This window comes from Lathyrus oleraceus, chromosome 6 (genome assembly GCF_024323335.1).
Source record: "Lathyrus oleraceus cultivar Zhongwan6 chromosome 6, CAAS_Psat_ZW6_1.0, whole genome shotgun sequence".
Lineage (NCBI taxonomy): Eukaryota > Viridiplantae > Streptophyta > Magnoliopsida > Fabales > Fabaceae > Lathyrus > Lathyrus oleraceus.
Genome location: NC_066584.1, coordinates 422,288,335 through 422,306,089, shown reverse-complemented (window position 1 = coordinate 422,306,089; position 17,755 = coordinate 422,288,335). Strand labels below are relative to the sequence as shown.

The 17,755-nt window shown below is 38.5% G+C and overlaps 1 non-coding gene across 1 annotated transcript; it reads left to right on the top strand.

Annotated features, from left to right (window-relative positions):
- Positions 1-1,197: 1,197 nt before the first annotated feature.
- On the top strand, positions 1,198-1,304 carry LOC127099914 (small nucleolar RNA R71). Its single transcript, XR_007794376.1, has one exon. It is a non-coding gene; the product is annotated as a small nucleolar RNA R71 (small nucleolar RNA).
- The last annotated feature ends 16,451 nt before the right edge of the window (positions 1,305-17,755 follow it).

The window sequence follows — 17,755 nt, the reverse complement described above, 5'->3', positions numbered from 1 at the left end:
TCGGAAATAAAGTTGCATTCCAAGGGTTTTGGATCGTCAAGCCTACGCTTGTTGGTTAAGATGTCTTTGATAAATTTGACGTAAGACGGAATTTGGGTGATAGCTTCGGTGAAAGTAATCTCTACATGAAGCTTCTCTATTACTTTTATAAATTTTTGGTATTGGTTGTTAATTTTGGTTTGTTTAAGTGTTTGCGGATATGGGATTGGTGGTTTGTACAGGGGTGGTGGTTTGTAAGTTTTATCCTTGGAATCTCCTTCTTGGTCGGTTTGTTTTTCGAGTTCTACTGGTTCCTCTTCTTGGTTGGTAAGTATATTTTCTTTAGAAGTTTTGGACTCGCTCATCGCCAGGTTATGAGGCCCTTCGTAAGTTGTCCCACTTCTTAACGAGATAGTGTTAGCTTGCCCTCGAGGGTTTGGTTGAGGTTGTCCATGGAATTGGCCTCCAGGTGTAGTTTGTGGGGCTTGGTTTTGTGCTACCTGTGAAATTTGGGTTTCAAGCATCTTGTTGTGAGTGATAATCTAATCAACCTTGGTTCCTAATTGCGTTATCAATTCGTTCACGTGAATGTTCTAGTTTAGGAATTCTTTATTTTGCTAAGTCTAGCCCGATATAAAGCTCTCCATGATCTTCTCAAGGTTAGACTTTTGGGGCACAACTTGCATAGGTTGATTTGGTTTTGGGGCTTGATAACCTTGTAGTCTCTGAGGTGCATAATTTTGGATAGGGTTCTGGTTTTTATAGGAGAAATTCAGATGATTCTTCCATCCAGGGTTGTAAGTGTTTGAAAATGGGTTACCTTGGGCGTAATTCACTTGGTCGGTGTTAAGGTCGCTTAAAAGGTTACACTCCGCCTATTCGTGTCCTTTAGATCCATAAAGTTCGCACTCTGTGTGGACTACTGCTACGGTGTGAGTGTTTGTAGACATATGTTATATCTTAAGGGCTAAAGCATCCATTTTCGCCTGCATCATGTCTAGAGAGCTTACCTCATGTACTCCACCTTGGGTCTCCTTTTTCTCTACTGATGCTCGTTCAGTTCCCCATTGGTAATGGTTTTGGGCCATATCCTCAATTAGGTCACAAGCTTCAGGATAAGGTTTGTTCATCAGCGCGCTACCTGCGGCAGCGTCGATGCTCATCTTGGTGTTATAATGGAGTCCATTATAGAAGGTATGAATGATCAACCATTGTTCTAGGCCATGGTGTGGACAGACTCTTAATAGATCTTTATATCTCTCCCAAGCTTCAAAGAGCGATTCTCCTTGGTTTTGAGTAAATCTACTTATTTGGTTTCGAAGAACAACATTCTTACTATAGGGAAAATATCTAGCAAGGAATACTCTCCTATGGTCTTCCCAGGTAGTTATTGAATTAGCTGGAAGTGAATCTAACCATGAATGTGCTCTATCCCTGAGGGAGAAAGGAAATAATCTTAAACGAATCGCGTCAGGTGAAGCGTCGTTAGATTTAAAGGTGTCGGCTAGTTGGATAAAAACTTTTAAATGTTGATTTGGGTTCTAAGTAGCGAGACCCGCGAATTGGTTATGTTGCACTAATTGCAACAAAGACGGTTTTAGTTCGAAATTGTTAGCAGGAATAAGGGGGTTTACTATACTCGAACTAGGTTCCTCGTCAGAGGGTTAGGAAAATTCCTTAACAGGTCTCTGGTCGCGATTCTCAGTAATAGCTTTCTTAATTCTGATGAGTAAGAGGCATGTACGAGTGTAACGTTCGGGTTCCGCTAAAGGATCTACTAAATTTCTGGTACTACGGGTTCTTCGCATTTACCGGCTAATAATGCCTTATTCTAGACGGTGTAACAACAGGGTACAAAATTTGACGAAGTTGGTCCCCGACAACGGCGCCAAAAACATGATCGTGTGAATTTGCAAGTGCACGAATCGCGTCAAAGTAATATAAAAGAATAATGATCCCACAGAGACCAAATCGTCAATCTATCGATTATTATCATTACGATGTTTATCTAAGGCGGTATAAAAGAGATAGTGGGGTTGCAAAATAACGGTAAATAATAAATGTAGGTAAAGACAGGTTGAATGTATTTCCCGTCAGTTAAGTGATGTTTCGATTGTCTAAATAGAACTACTTATGAGGCAATATTTTCTACTCTTGAAAACAATCCATTTAACAGGAACTGTCGCTTTCGCGTATTTAGAACTAAGTTTACCCTTAAACTAAGGCCTTTTATTGTCACTTATAAAAGGTGCGCAGAATGCTAAAGTAGTAAACTTATTTTGAAGAAATAAGACTCATAAACTTAGTTGAAAAGTGATTTTGATTTGGAAAGTTTTACCCAAGGAGTTTCCTGATTTTAAATATGTCAACGCGTCCGAAAACAGTTTCAAAAATAGTTTTTCCTTAAAGTGATAAAAATTCCTAGTTAACTAAGCCAGGGTGCTTTCTCACTCCTTGAATAGTTAAAATTAACCAAGTTTGTTTCAGAAAACTCAAGTTAAAAATCAAAACAGCCTTTAAAGTATTTCTACAGATTCAATATGTGAAACATCTCTTTAACCAGGATCCTTACATTCTAACCTTTAAACGATTTAGCCAGACATGTTAATTCCAACAAACATAACGATATTGATCATGATGAAAAGTTATTTTAGAATGTGAGGCGTAAGGAATGAGTAAAGCGTGTAAAATAAAAAAAGTAAAGCGAGATGGAAAGTAAATAAAGTAAAGCGAGACGGAAAATAAATAAAGTAAAGCGTAGACAGGAAATAAATAAAGTAAAGCGAGACGGAAAGTAATAAAGTAAAGCGATACGGAAAATAAATAAAGTAAAGCGAGACGGAAAGTAAATAAAGTAAAGTAAGACGGAAAATAAATAAAGTAAAGCGTAGACAGGAAATAAATAAAGTAAAGCGAGACGGAAAGTAAATAAAGTAAAGCGATACGAAAAATAAATAAAGTAAAGCGGGATGGAAAGTAAATAAAGTAAAGCAAGACGAAAAATAAATAAAGTAAAGCGTAGACAGAAAGTAAATAAAATAAAGAGAGACAAGTAAATAAATAAAAGCGATAAAATAAGAACCTGCTCCTATCAGAGGTTTTGATTCTGGTACAAGGAAAATAAACCTCTAACTCAGAAGATAAAGACGACATCAACTCAAAGTGACCCAACTCAATCTAACTAAGGTGCGATAATCCCCCGATGTGACGGATTACCACTTTTACAAATGATAAATATAGGCTTAGTGTTGTAAACAAAGTTGGATGATTTAAAAATGAAATGGAACAAACTATTTATAGAGGATTTCAACAGCTTGCAAAGACCATGGTGCCCTCCAACTTCTCCTTAGTAAGAACGTGATTTCCAAAGGTTGCACCCGCCATCCCTTCATGGCGCCCTCCATGTGTGTAAATAGGGAAGATCATAGGAACGTGGCGGTTACCTCCTGGATGAGGGTTGATGACTCATGGCTTCTCCTATAGTGTCCACCATGTGCAACGCCATGTGTACAATATTCGCCGAAAACCCCTAATTTTAGGTCTTTTTGCTTCGTTTCTTCCGAAAGAGACTGAAAGAGCTAAATATCTGAAAATAACATAAAAGAGAGCATAGTACAAACAAAATGATAATAAATTCCTAATAAACATGTGAAATCCGAGTCAAAAACACGGTGTAATTCAGTGTGATCAAACTACGAGGTTTTGATCCCTCATATTTACGTTGGTACGTAGGCACAAGACCGAAGGTCTTGCCAAACACAAAAGTATAATCAATGAATTCTTTTCTCATCCCCCTATTCTATTTGTTTATAAACATCACTTTATACCAAGTTCATATGCACACAAAAAGGGCTCCCTAGGAGTACCTAGGACCCTTAGGGTGCTAACACCTTCCCTCTGTGTAACCAACCCCCTTACCTGTAATCTCTGACATTTTATTAGTTTTGATTTGAAAACTTCTTACTTTTTGGGTTTTGTTCATAATTTTTCCCTTTTTCTTTTGAAATAATAAAAGCGCGGTGGCGACTCTTGTTATTTGATCTCTAGCTTGTCAATAGCTTGATGATCATGAATTTACCGCTACAGAAGTTAAGTGGCGACTCTGCTGGGGACTAGTCTCCAGTGGGTTTAGCCTACTTTTTGTGTGTATATATTTGTATATATGTGATGTTTGTATATATTTATGTGTGATATGATCTACTGGTTGTGCTTGGTGATCTCTGAGTGGTGAGATAAGTTCTAACCCGAACTTGAGTGCAATTAAGATAGGAGGATGGTATAGTCATGTTCGACTTGTGTGGAGTAGTCCTTAACAAGTTGGCTTGAGATCGATCCGCTCAGGGGAGATTCCTTTGGATTTTGAAATGTCACACAGGTATTTGTGGTTAGGCATTACTATTTCTAATTGGGTCCGAGAAGCTAAGGACCTTAGAACATTTAACCCATCTTGACCTATTTAGGACGTAGTGCGGAAACTGTTCAAGTGTAGAATTGATAATAGTTGTTACGCGGTACTACACTCAGACGAGTTTCTCTTGAGAATATTATGGGTCGATGAGTCAGTCATCTTAACCTGTAATATCCAATAGATGGAATTAAGACTTTGGGAACTTTTTTAGAACATGATCTACAGGTTTTTATCCTTAGTTCACTCCTTTGGGATGGTTCTTACCCAAACTCCATGCTCGTGACTTACAACAAACCCTTGATTCTTGGTTGATCCAATCAAGTCTTGTCAATATCAATGGAACTTGGGTGTTGATAAGGTGTAAACCATAATCCACCAAAATAGATGATTGATCTTGACAATGATTTGATTCATCCCTTGACCTTTGTTTGCCTTGTGTGTGATCCCTTATTTGTGATTGTTGCATTCATGCGCATCATAACATTCATCACACAAAAATTTCAAGGAAGTAAGGTATCATTTGCAAATATTTTCAGACCATGGATTATGGACGAAGAAACACTAAGAAGTACAATTTCAGATGTCCTGACTTGAGAGAGTTAAGGAAGCTAGCAAATTTTGTATTAGATCCCTTGGACTTCAAACAATGTCATGGGAAGCTTTTGTCCAACTTGTCTGCTGATGTGGTTGAAGGACTCTTGAGTGTGCTAGTGCAGTTCTATGATCCTCTTTACCATTATTTCACTTTCCCAGATTTTCAGCTTGTGCCTACCTTAGAGGAGTATTCTCATCTTTTGGGGGTACCTATTTCTAGTAGAGTGCCTTTTAGTGGATTGGAGGAGATTCCGCGATCTAGTATTATTGTTGAAGCTCTTCACTTGAAGAAGTCTAAGATAGAGGCTCATTGGGTGAAGAAAGTAGGGTTATTTGGGTTGCCATTTGTTTTCCTCATCAAGGAAGCTACGGCCTTTGCTCAAGCCGGTAGTGTGGACTCTTTTGAAGGTGGTCTCGAAGACTTATGTCTCTCACTAATGATGATATAGTTTGGTATGATCCGTCCTTAAGCAGTTTGGAGATTATTGATAGTTGTGGTGAATTCTCTAATGTGCCTCTCATTGGTACACAAGGAGGAATTAACTACAAACCTGCTTTGGCTCGTCATCAACTTGGGTTCCCCTTGAGAGACAAACCTAATAACACTTTGTTAGAAGGTCTTTTCTATCAATAGGGTAAAGATCCCCAACATTTGAGGCATAAGATTGTGCATGCTTGGCATAATGTGCATAGGATAGGAAGATTCGAGCTTGGTCTGCGCAATTGTGTAGCTTTGGAAGCTTACACTCTTTGGGTGAAGAAGTGAGTTATGGAGTTAAAGATGCCTTATCTTTGTGAAAGATATATGTCTATGGTTGTGGTTGAGCCATTATCTCTCCCTAACCAAGATGTAGAGGAGGTGGAAGATGCACTCATCAAGATGAAGCAAGAGAAGGATATATGGGAAGAGTGTTTCCATGCTTTGAGCAAGAAGCATGAAGAGTTTCAGTTGGAGTCTAAAGACAAAGATGCACTTATTGAGCTACTTGAAGATAGAGTGACGAAGAGATAGAGAGAGCCAGAGGTTTCATCTTCTAGAATGCCTCAGCCTTCCGTTGCTTGGAAGAAGATTGTCGATCCGCTTGTCCTCGAGAAGACTCAGATGAAGGCTTCTTTTTGAGACCGAGATCTGTCGCATTCGAAGGAAGTACGCACCTACAGCCAGATCTTCTGACGTTGTTAGGGATCCTTAGGATGACTACTCTCCTTTTCTCTTGTATTTTTTATTTTGGTTTCCGAAATTGTACTCAGTGTAATCCTCCCAATTTATATAAATTAAAAGAGATTTTTGGTCATATCAAATTGTTGCAATTACCATTTAAATATTATATATTTGCAATTGATATAGTAACTTCCTTGAAAATAAAAATAATCAAGCATTACATTTCATGCATCATTTGCACAAGCAGGTTTTCGTCAGATGTCTGATTGGTGTTTCTTATGTGCTTTAGCCAAGCTGACTCACCGGTACAATATCTGAGCCAATCATCTGAGAATCATGGAACATTTGCAGCAAGAGAACAGAGAGCTGAAGGACGAGATCGCATGTCTGACTGCAATGATGGAGTCAGTTCTTGCTGCTTAGAATCAAGCTTCTCCAACACCTTCAACTCCTCCCGCGAGGACTGTTACTTCAGAGGTGACTACCTCTACCATGCCTGCTACTACCGCTCAATTCGCGTCGAATATGCCTGTCGGATTCCCGTGGCGAATGCCGTCCAACTTTGTGCCTGAAGGATTTGCGCCTACATTTTCTTCCATGTCGGCATCTAGCCCGGTCATGTCCGCGCCACCTCCCGTTGTGCACACCTTGCCTCGCGTAGAGGATACCATCTATCATTCCGAGCCGTGTAAGGGTCCGGATGTGTATGAGAAGATGGACGAGATGAAAGATCAGTTTCTTGAGTTGCGTAAGGAATTGAAGATGCTTAGAGGTGAAGATCTGTTTAGGAAGAGTCCTGCTGAGTTATGCTTAGTGCCTAACGTCAAGATCCCGGTGAAGTTCAAAGTGCCTTACTTTGAAAAGTATAAGGGGAACTCTTGTCCGCTCAGTCATCTTGTGATGTATGCCCGCAAGATGTCTACTCAGACTTTTAATGATCAATTGCTTATTCACTACTTCCAAGATAGTCTAAGTGGTGCTGCACTCCGTTGGTACATGGGGTTGGATAGTTCAAGCATTCACACTTTCAACGACTTGGGAGAGGCTTTTGTGATAGAGATATTTAAGGAATACGCGCAAAGATGAAGGGAGTTGGCTGCCCAGATCACTCCTCCTTTGGAGGAGAAAGAGATGACAAAAATCTTCTTGAAAACTCTGAGTTCATTTTACTATGAACACATGATCGCTAGTTCCCCCAGTGACTTTACCGAAATGGTAAACATCGGGATGAGACTTAAGGAAGGAGTCTGTGAGGGACGGTTGTCAAGAGATGAGGCGTCAATAAGCAAGAAATATGGTAGCAACTTCGGTAAGAAGAAAGACAGTGAGACAAACACAATAATTAGTGGGAGGCAGAGGAGGCCTCAGATCAGAAGGAATCCACCACCCCGTCAACATCATCATCATCAAGTGTCATCAGTAATTTCAGTATTTTCTAATCAACAAGCAACATAAATTCAACAACAACAAAGATCCTTGGTGTAAATGCATAAGGATATATGTTTGGTGAGTGACTGTGAACATGACCATGATGGTTGTGTTGTTTGTAGTGTGAACCCAAGAGGGTGTGTTGTAGTGAAAAGGGACATCCAACGTTTGATGGATGAAGGCATGATCCAAATTGTTCAATCCTGTCATGTAGATGACAATGTCAATGTCATAGTGCCCGTTTTCAAACAACAAGAGCGGTCGGTAATTCAATATGACAGCAACAACAATAATAATGTCAGTCAAAGATCAGTATCGCCGTTGGTAATACGGTTAGCAGGCCCAGTCCCGTATTCATCTGATAAGGATGTATCGTACCAGTACAATGCTACAATGGTAAAGAATGGTCAAGAGGTCCCCTTACCTACTACTAGTTCAGTAGTGAGCATTGTTGATGTTACAAAGGTGACTCGTAATGGTCGAGTGTTTAGGCCGGTGTTCCCAGAAAAGATAAGAAGGCGGAGGTGCTTAATATAGATCCGATTGGCATTTCAAAAGATAAGTCTGGTGAATCCAACAACTTGAAAGCCAATGATTATGATGAGGTACTCATATTGATAAAGAGGAGCGAGTTTAATATGGTGGAGCAGCTGCTCCAAACCCTCTCAAAAATCTCAGTGTTGTCTCTGCTGATGAATTCTACAGCGCACAAAGAAGCATTACAGAGAGTTCTTGAACAAGCATACATAGAGCATGATGTTACAGTGAATCAATTTGATCACATTGTGGCTAACATCACTTCTTGCAATAATCTCAGCTTTTGCGACGAAGAACTCCCTGAGGAGGGAAAAAACCATAATCTGGCTTTGCACGTTTCTATGAATTGCAAAGAAGATTCTTTGTCAAACGTGATGGTTGACACCGGGTCATCACTGAATGTGCTTCCAAAGTCAACTTTGTCGAAGCTATCTTACCAAGGAGCGCCCAAGCGGTGTAATCGTCAAAGCCTTTGATGGTTCACGCAAGACAGTAATTGGTGAAGTGGACCTTTTAGTCGAGATAGGTCCGAGTGAATTTCATATCACTTTTCAAGTAATGGATATCCACCCGGCCTACAACTGTTTATTTGGAAGGCCATGGTTTCATGAGGCGGGAGCTGTTACCTCCACTCTGCATCAGAAGTTGAAATTTGTCAATAATGGCAAGCTTGTGACTGTTGGAGGAGAGAAAGCGTTGTTGGTTAGCCACCTGCCATCTTTCTCTTATGTTGAATCAGAGGATGAGGTTGGAACTCCGTTCCAAGCCTTGTCTATTGCTGCTGAAAAGAGAGCTGGGGCACCCATGTCCTCATTAAAAGATGCACAAAAGATTGTTGAAGAAGGTACTGTTGATCAGTGAGGGTGTATGGTAGAAGTCTCCGACAACAAGGGTAGAACCGGTTTGGGGTTCCAGAAAGGCTCATCAACTTTTAGATCTGAAGATATGCAACTTAGCTTCCGTAGCGGAGGGTTCATTTATGACAATGAACAACACTTAACTGTTGTGCTAGAGGATGACGAAGAGGAACACTGCACCAACTTTGTAACGCATAGAAAGATGTGCAACAATTAGACTGCTGTTGATATTCCTGTTATTTTGCATCGATCTAAGTAATTGCTTTTATATTTTAAAATCCTCCTTCTACTCATCCACATCTTTGATGTTTGTTTTCACTTTTTGCTCTATTCTGAAAATGGTAATCACAAAAAACATAAATAAACAATATAATTTTCCATCTGCATAATATTTTGTCACAAATTCACTTCTCTAAAATGATAATATCAAATCATTATGCAGGTTGGTTTCTAACCCCATTGAATACCATGATCATTCTCCTTCTCCAAATTTTGAATTCCCTGTGTTTGAGGCCGAATAGGAAAGTGATGTAGAAGTGAGTGATGAATTGACTCGTCTTATTGAGCAAGATGAAAAGATTATTTAGCCGTTTGAAGAGCATATTGAGCTCGTCAACTTGGGTTCCGAAGATGATGTGAAGGAAGCCAAGATTGGGTCTCGCTTGTGTTCAGATGTCAAAAAGGGTTGACTGATCTTCTTCGAGAGTATTCAGATGTGTTTTCTTGGTCCTATCAAGACATGCCTGGTTTGGATTCTGAGATTATGGAGCATAGATTGTCGTTGAAGCCAAAATGCCCGCCAGTCAAGCAAATGTAGTGAAGAACGCATCCTGATATGGCTATGAAGATCAAAGAGGAGGTGCAGAAGCAGATTGATGTTGGTTTCCTTGTAACAGCTGAGTATCCGTAATGGGTGGCCAATATTGTGCTTGTGTCGAAGAAAGATGGAAAAGTCACACATTCATTACACATGGATATGTTGGTAGACAATACTGCTAAATTCAAAGTCTTTTCGTTTGTGGATGCATTTTCCATATATAATCAGATCAAGATGGTACCCGAAGATATGGAGAAGAACATATTCAATACACCCTGGGGAACATTCTGTTATAGAGTGATGCCTTTCGATCTAAACAATGCTGGTGCGATTTACCAGAGAGAGATGAATACTCTTTTTCATGATATCATGCATAAAGAGATTAAAGTTTATGTTGATGACATGATTGCTAAATCAATTGATGAAGAGGAACATGTTGAGCATTTGTTGAAGATATTCCAGCGTTTGAGGATGTATAAACTCCGCTGAATCCCAATAAGTGTACCTTTGGTGTTCGTTCTAGTAAGTTGTTGGGTTTTATTGTCAGCGAGAAGGGTATTGAAGTTGATCCTGCCAAGGTCAAAGCAATACAAGCGATGCCTGCGCCCAAAACTGAGAAGCAAGTCAGAGGTTTTCTCGGCCGCTTGAATTATATATCCATATTCATTTTCCACATGACTGCCACATGTGCGCCCATATTCAAGCTTCTTCGGAAAGATCAGTCTTATGATTGGACCGAAGACTTCCAGAAAGCTTTTGACAGTTTTAAGAATATTTGCTTGAACCTCCGATTTTGTCTCCTCCTGTTGAAGGAAGACCGTTGATCATGTATTTCACTGTACTCGAAGATAGCATGGGTTGTGTTCTTGGTTAGCAAGATGAGACTTGAAAGAAAGAATTTGCAATTTACTACCTAAGTAAGAAGTTCACCGACTGTGAGACTCGGTATTCGATGCTTGAGAAGAGTTGTTGCGCATTGGCTTGGGCTGATAAGCGTTTGCGCCAGTAATGTTGAATCATACCACTTGGTTGCTATCCAAAATGGATCCAATCAAGTATATATTTGAGAAGCCTGCTTTAACTGGGAGAATTGCCCGTTGGTAGATGTTGTTATCAGGGTATGATATCGAATACGGATCTTAGAAAGCGATCAAAGGTAGTATCATGGATGACCATTTGGCTCACCATCCAATTGAAGATTATCAGTCAGTGCAGTATGATTTTTCTGATGAGGAGATTTTGTACTTGAAAATGAAAGATAGTGATGAACCATTGCTTGAAGAAGGGCTAGAACCTGGTTCCCGTTGGGGCATGGTATTTGACGAAGCTGTTAATCAATATGGAAATGGAATTGGGGCAAAGATTATTACTCCTCAAGGAACGCATCTACCATTTACGGCTAGGTTGACTTTCAAGTGTACAAACAACATGGCAGAATATGAAGCTTGCATTATGGGGCTTGAAGAGGCCAGGAATCTCATAATCAAGTATTTGGATGTTTTCGGTGATTCGACTTTGGTTGTGAATCAAATCAAAGGAGAATGGGAGACAAATCAACTAGGTTTGATACCATATAGAGATTATGCGAGGAGGATTTCAACTTTCTTTACAAAGGTTGAGTTTCTTCATATCCCTCGAGATGAAAACCGAATGGCAGATGCTCTTGCAATGTTGACATAGATGATTGTAGTGAAGTATTGGAATGAAGTTCCCAATTTATCTGTGATGCATCTTGATAGGCCAACTCATGTGTTCGCTATTGAAGAAATCGAAGATGAGAAGCCGTGGTATTACGACATCAAATGTTTCCTCCAAAGTCAGATTTACCCGCCTGGGGCATCTTTGAAAGATAAGAAGACTTTGAGAAGATTGGCCGATAATTTTTACTTAAATGGTGATATACTATACAAGAGAAACTTTGACATGGTTTTGCTCAGATGCATGGATAGACACAAAGCAGACTTATTGATGACCGAAGTGCATGAAGGTTCCTTTGGTACTCACTTCAATGGTTATGCAATGGCGAAGGAGATGTTGCGAGCAGGTTACTATTGGCTGACAATGGAATCTGACTGTTGTAAATTTGTGAAGAAATCCCACAAGTTTCAAATCTATGTTGATAAGATTCATGTTCCTCCAACACTATTGAATGTTATCTCTTCCCCATGGCCCTTCTCCATGTGGGGAATTAATATGATTGGGATGATTGAGCCCAAATCTTCAAATGGACATCGTTTCATTTTAGTGGCAATTGACTACTTCACAAAATGGGTTGATGCAGCATCGTATACAAATGTGACCAAGCAAGTTGTTGTAAGGTTTATCAAGAATCAGATTATATGTCGTTATGGTGTGCCAAGTAAGATCATTACTGACAATGGATCAAACTTGAATAACAATATGGTGGAAGCTCTTTGTAAGGACTTCAAGATTGCACATCATAATTCTTCTCTCTACAGACCCAAGATGAATGGGGTTGTTGAAGCTGCGAACAAGAACATCAAGAAGATTATCCAGAAGATGGTTGTCACATATAAGGATTGGCATGAGATACTCCCTTTTGCTTTGCATGGGTATCGTACATCCATCCACACTTCAACAGGGGCAACCCCTTTCTCTCTTGTGTATGGTATGGAAGTAGTGCTCCCTGTAGAGGTTGAGATTCCTTCATTACGTGCGCTCATGGAAGCCAAGTTGACTGAGGCTGGATGGTGTCAGACTAGGTTTGATTAGTTGAATTTGATTGAAGAGAAGAGATTGACTGCCATTTGTCATGGTCAATTGTATCAGCAAAGGATGAAGAAAGCTTTTGATAAAAAGGTCAGACCTCGAGTGTTCAGAGAAGGTGACCTTGTGCTCAAGAAGAATTTGACGTTCAAGCTAGATTCGATAGGAAAATGGACTCCTAATTATGAAGGCTCGTATGTTATTAAGAGAGCCTTTTCAGGTGGCGCATTGATTATTACAACAATGGATAGTGAAGAGTTCACTCGTCTTGTGAACGCAGATGCAGTCATGAAATACTTCGTCTAAAAAATAAAAGAACAACTCGCTAAGTTGAAAACCCGAAAGGGCGGCTTAGGCAAAAATGAGCATCTTTGTGGATTGAAAACATGGAAGGGGGATCCAGCCAAAAATTAGAAACATAAAACAGAAATAATTTCCCGATAAGTTGAGTACCCCACCTTGGGGAAACTTATGAAAAAATTAGGGATTATGGCAAGTAACTGCATTCTGTTGATCTTCAGATTTTGAAGACTTGTTTGAGCACAAGGTTTGACATCAGTTCATCCCCAACAGCGGTCAAGAGCACAGTGGATATCAAGAGTTGGTAGAAGTATTAAGGATCAGTTGTATTCAATGTACCCCTTTTTTCATGTAAATTACCATTTTCAACTTTGTAAAAATCCATGGAGTCTTGTCATTTACAGACTACCATTCCATTAAATAAAGTTGAGCTTTAATCCAAATTGTTTCTACTCTTATTTACTTCAGCCATTAGTCTTAAATTTTATTATGATATTTTTGAAATTAAATTTTTAAATCAAAATCAAGTTTTTTCTTAAATATATAAAAGCAAGAATTTTTCCAAAGCAAGTAAAAGGAATATCAACAACATTTCAATGGATAGCAAGTCCTTAAGTGCGAAACATCAGAGGTTCCCCAAGTAGTTAATCCTTTGGGTATCCCTAGACGTTTGTATTGATTTAGTTCCTCGACGGATTGTTTGATCCTCAGTGGAATTCCTTTCCTCGTCCCCAGCTGAGTTGGTTAATTCAGATACCCTGCGGCATGTTGTTTTCCCCGACAGAGTTTCTTCCTTCCCCAGCAGAGTTTGTACATCAACAACGAAGTTCATACTTCCTCAGCAGGTTTGATCTTCAGAGGTGGTTGATCTTCCCTAGTAGATCGCATTGGTTTCCCCACCGATCTCCATTCAACTTGCTCCAAGTCAGAGTTTCCTCCTGGTTGCTAAGCAGCTTTCGTTATGATTATTCTTTGTAAGGTTGTCTCCCATTTTTATGGTGTTGACCTAAACTTCCCCAAAGATTGGATGTTCTATCCTCACAAGATCTCCTCCTTCCCCGGTTAGGTTTGAACCTTTGGGATGTTGATCTTTTCGTTCTCCAGCAGTTGTCTCCATATTTTGTGGATTGACCGAGGATTGTACCGATGGTTCAATTTCTTTGTGACACCTTTGTATCCTTTGTGATCGTTTTGTCAGCATAATCATCATATATACATATACATATACGATCATATAATTTCATAATTTCATACCCTGCATATTCATATTTGATTTGTTTGAGATTCTTATGGCGGTATTTTATCTCCATACCAAATCTGGTGTCTGTCCTCCTTCAATTGTAGAGTGTCAGCCCCTTAAGCAGAAAGACTTTAACCTTTCTCCTTTTCCCCACTGAGTTTGTTTCCTCGTGGATGGTTGTTATTTCAGTTTCCTCCCTAGTTGATTTTCTGGATGGAATTACTCCCCTTGAGTTATGTCCTCATTGGGTTAAGTCTTGATTGACCGTTTTCTTTCTAGCTCTTACCTAGATAGATGCTTTGGTCCCTTGAGAGTCTATTACCCAGTAACTTGTAATATTCTTCTTAGTTTTCAGTTTGTTACTTCTTGCCCACTACCCGGAAAAAATACCCTTTTTTTTACTCCTTAGTAGAGTCCCTAGTGGATCATATCATTGCACATTGCACATTGCCTCAAGGATCATAGCATCTTGGTTCCTTACCCTTGGGTTGGGGCGTGTGTGAGTTGGTTTGAGACCACCAAGCATGCTTGAATTGTATATTATTGCTTTTCTTATTTGTTTACTAACCAAAAGCACCAAAATATGTCACTAACATGTTTTGTTTTGTAGCTTGAGCAATCATAAGATCTGAGGCTCCTAGAAAGCCCCTATGCTCAAAGAATGGCCAGGTGAAAGTGAAAGCAAGCATGACAATGGTTCCCAAAGCTCTCAATTATCATATAATCCTCCCAAGTATCTCAATTTGTCAATTTGATCAAGATAAACCAAAGGGCTTGAGGATTGTTTCCCAAGGAAACCCTACTTCATTTGTACATCAACTGTGCCTTGCTCATGAAGCAACCTCACCCATTGATCAAATATAGTCAAGGGAAGTTATTTCATTCATAATTTCATGCACATTTGAGCTTATTTGAGTGTCCTCAATTATCAATTCATCAAGATTTGAAGTTTGGACTTGAGAAGTTGATCAGTCAATTCATCTGACTATTTTGAAATCCACTGAGACCTAACTTTTAATGTGTTTGTCAAATGGAGATGACCCAAATAGAAACAATGTTCTTAAGAACCATATTAATAACTTTCATGTTCATCAAAAATTTATTTGAAGCTTTGAAGGTCATCATCAATTTCAAAACATTATAGGTCATTTTGACTGAAACCCTAATTTTGGGTCAACTTCCCAAGGAAATACCTCTCTCGTTTTTTATGATTTTGAGGTGGGATCAAATTCATTGGAAATTTTAAGATGTCTAATTGATTTTTTATGTTGAACAAATTTTCATAATCCTAAAGGAAATACATGTGATAATGCAAAACATTATAGGTCACTTTGGATCAAAGGTATTGAAATGTGAAAAAGTCCAACTTCAAGTGCCCATAAATTATTCATCAAAAATCCAAATGATGCAAAATTTAAGTCTAAATTGATTCTCTTGAAAATATATACAACTTTGATGTTGAAGGTTTTGTCATTTGGGGCTTGCATCATTAAAACAGAAGGGCTTGAAGTTAGTCCATTTTGGAAATTTTCAAATGTACATGTTTTGCACCTTGAACTGTATGACCAATTTTCAGTAATTTCCCAAATCCAAATGAAGTTTTGTTCAACATAACAATTTATTCTCATGTTAAGACCTTTCTAACCCTTACCCACAAGGCCATGTTTCATTTTGGTAAGGGCTAGTTTCGAAGAAGAGAAGATTTTGGTGCAATTATGGAAAACATGTTCAAACTCCATGCACACTCCAATTACCTCATATCTACACGTCCAAAATTATTATGTTGATGTTAAGCTTGCCAAATCAATAGGATTTGGGACCTCCATGCGCCTGTACAGGCCCATGCATGGAGGCCCTTATCACTCATGCATGAAATTCTCATGACTTGCCTTTGCCATTTGCTATAAATAGAAGGGTTCAGCTTCGTTCTCATTCAACCTGAAGGCGCCTGATATGCTGCAAAATTGAATCCAATCCTCACTTTAAAGGAATTTCTCTCTTTCATTTCAAAATTTAAGATCCAATTTTCAACTTCATTGGTTGATTATTGGACTTAAAATTCCTTGGCCTCGCTTCATCTTCATCCCAAGAGTAAACTGCAATCAAGAACTGTGAAGAATCGTGCTCCATAGATCTACATCTCAGAGGTGGATGTTCAAACTGTTCTTCTTCGAAACTCATTGATTATTGCTTGTTTCTTGTGTTTCTTGGCTTGGTTGAAGTCCTCTCATTAGAGGCATTTGAATTGTGCTTTTAATTTTGCAAAATTACCAAGTTCAGTTTGAACTCCATTATTTTCCTCTTCTGATTTCTCTTCCTATGGGGATATAGAAGGAAAACTAATGGTACAAGGGTGATGTACATCACCCCAGCTTTCCAATGATATGAGGATCGCTTCATTTGGTTAAGTTTTCATATCTGCAACTTTGGTCGGAATCCTTTGGCTCTTCGGAGAAGACGGTGGTGTACACCATCGTACGTTTGCCAGATTGAACATGGACCCTTGGATTTGTTTTCCAGATCTAATCAGAGACTCTCATTTTTATGTGTTTTGTGATTCAGTTGACTTAGGTCCATGATGCGCGTGCATGCCTTAGCCCTTGGGTGTGCCAGCTCAATTAATAAGACTGGATCCAACACGCCAAATATTTTTTCCCATTTTCTATTTTCTAATTTTAATTTCTTTTATTTCCTTTTATTTCAAAAAATCATATCTCTCTCATTTTTATTCCAAAAAATATGGGACCAATCGCATTATTTTCCTTTTAATTTCTAGTTTCTAAAAATGATTTTTAATATTTTGTATTTTGTCATTTGACATTTTTTGTGAATTTTCTCTTTTCTGGTTATTTTTAATTCATTTTAAATAGTTTCCAATATTCAAAAAATACAAAAATATTTTCTTAACCTTTTTGAATGATGATGGATCTATGAAAAATATTCTCATCAATTTATTAATTGATTTGAGATTTATTTGAGATTTTAGTTCATATAGGTTATTTTTTATTCATTTTTAATTGATTAAAAATAGTTTTGGTTTCTAAAAATGCTGAATTTTTTTGTCAAACTTGGTTTGACCTTGTTGAACTTAGGATGATCGATTTGGACTTTTCAAAGTTGATTTGAAATGTAATTGAAGTTGGACCTTGAATTGTTTATTTTAATTCAAGTATTATTTTAATTTTGAAAAATACCAAAAATATTTTATTTGTTTCTTGACTTCTAAGTTTCATTTTGCTTCTGTTTACTATGGTTTGACCTTGATTCCATTTGTCTTTGGTCAATGCACTTTGCTTATTTCATTTGAATTCCATTAATGTACATTCCTATTCATATTCTTTTTCATCTTTTTTCTTTTGGATCAATGAGGTAAAGATTGACGGTTAGCCTTAATGTTTATTAGGTTTAACCTTCCTTGATTCAAATCTAATTCATCTTGATCAAAAGATCAAGTGAATGGCTTTGCATTAAGGATAGGTTGCTTCTTGATCAAGAAAAAAACCTAAATCAATACAAGATCATTCTTCTTTTCTTTTGGCATGGCAAGTTGTAGGAGCTTGGCTTACTAGTCAAGGTATCTAACTTGTGTTTGCTGCCTATATATTTATTGACCGGCCTCAGATAGGTGTGACTACTACATTAGTCCACTTACGATTGCTTAACATAGCGCTAAATTGCCTTATGGCACACTAAGACTAACTATTGA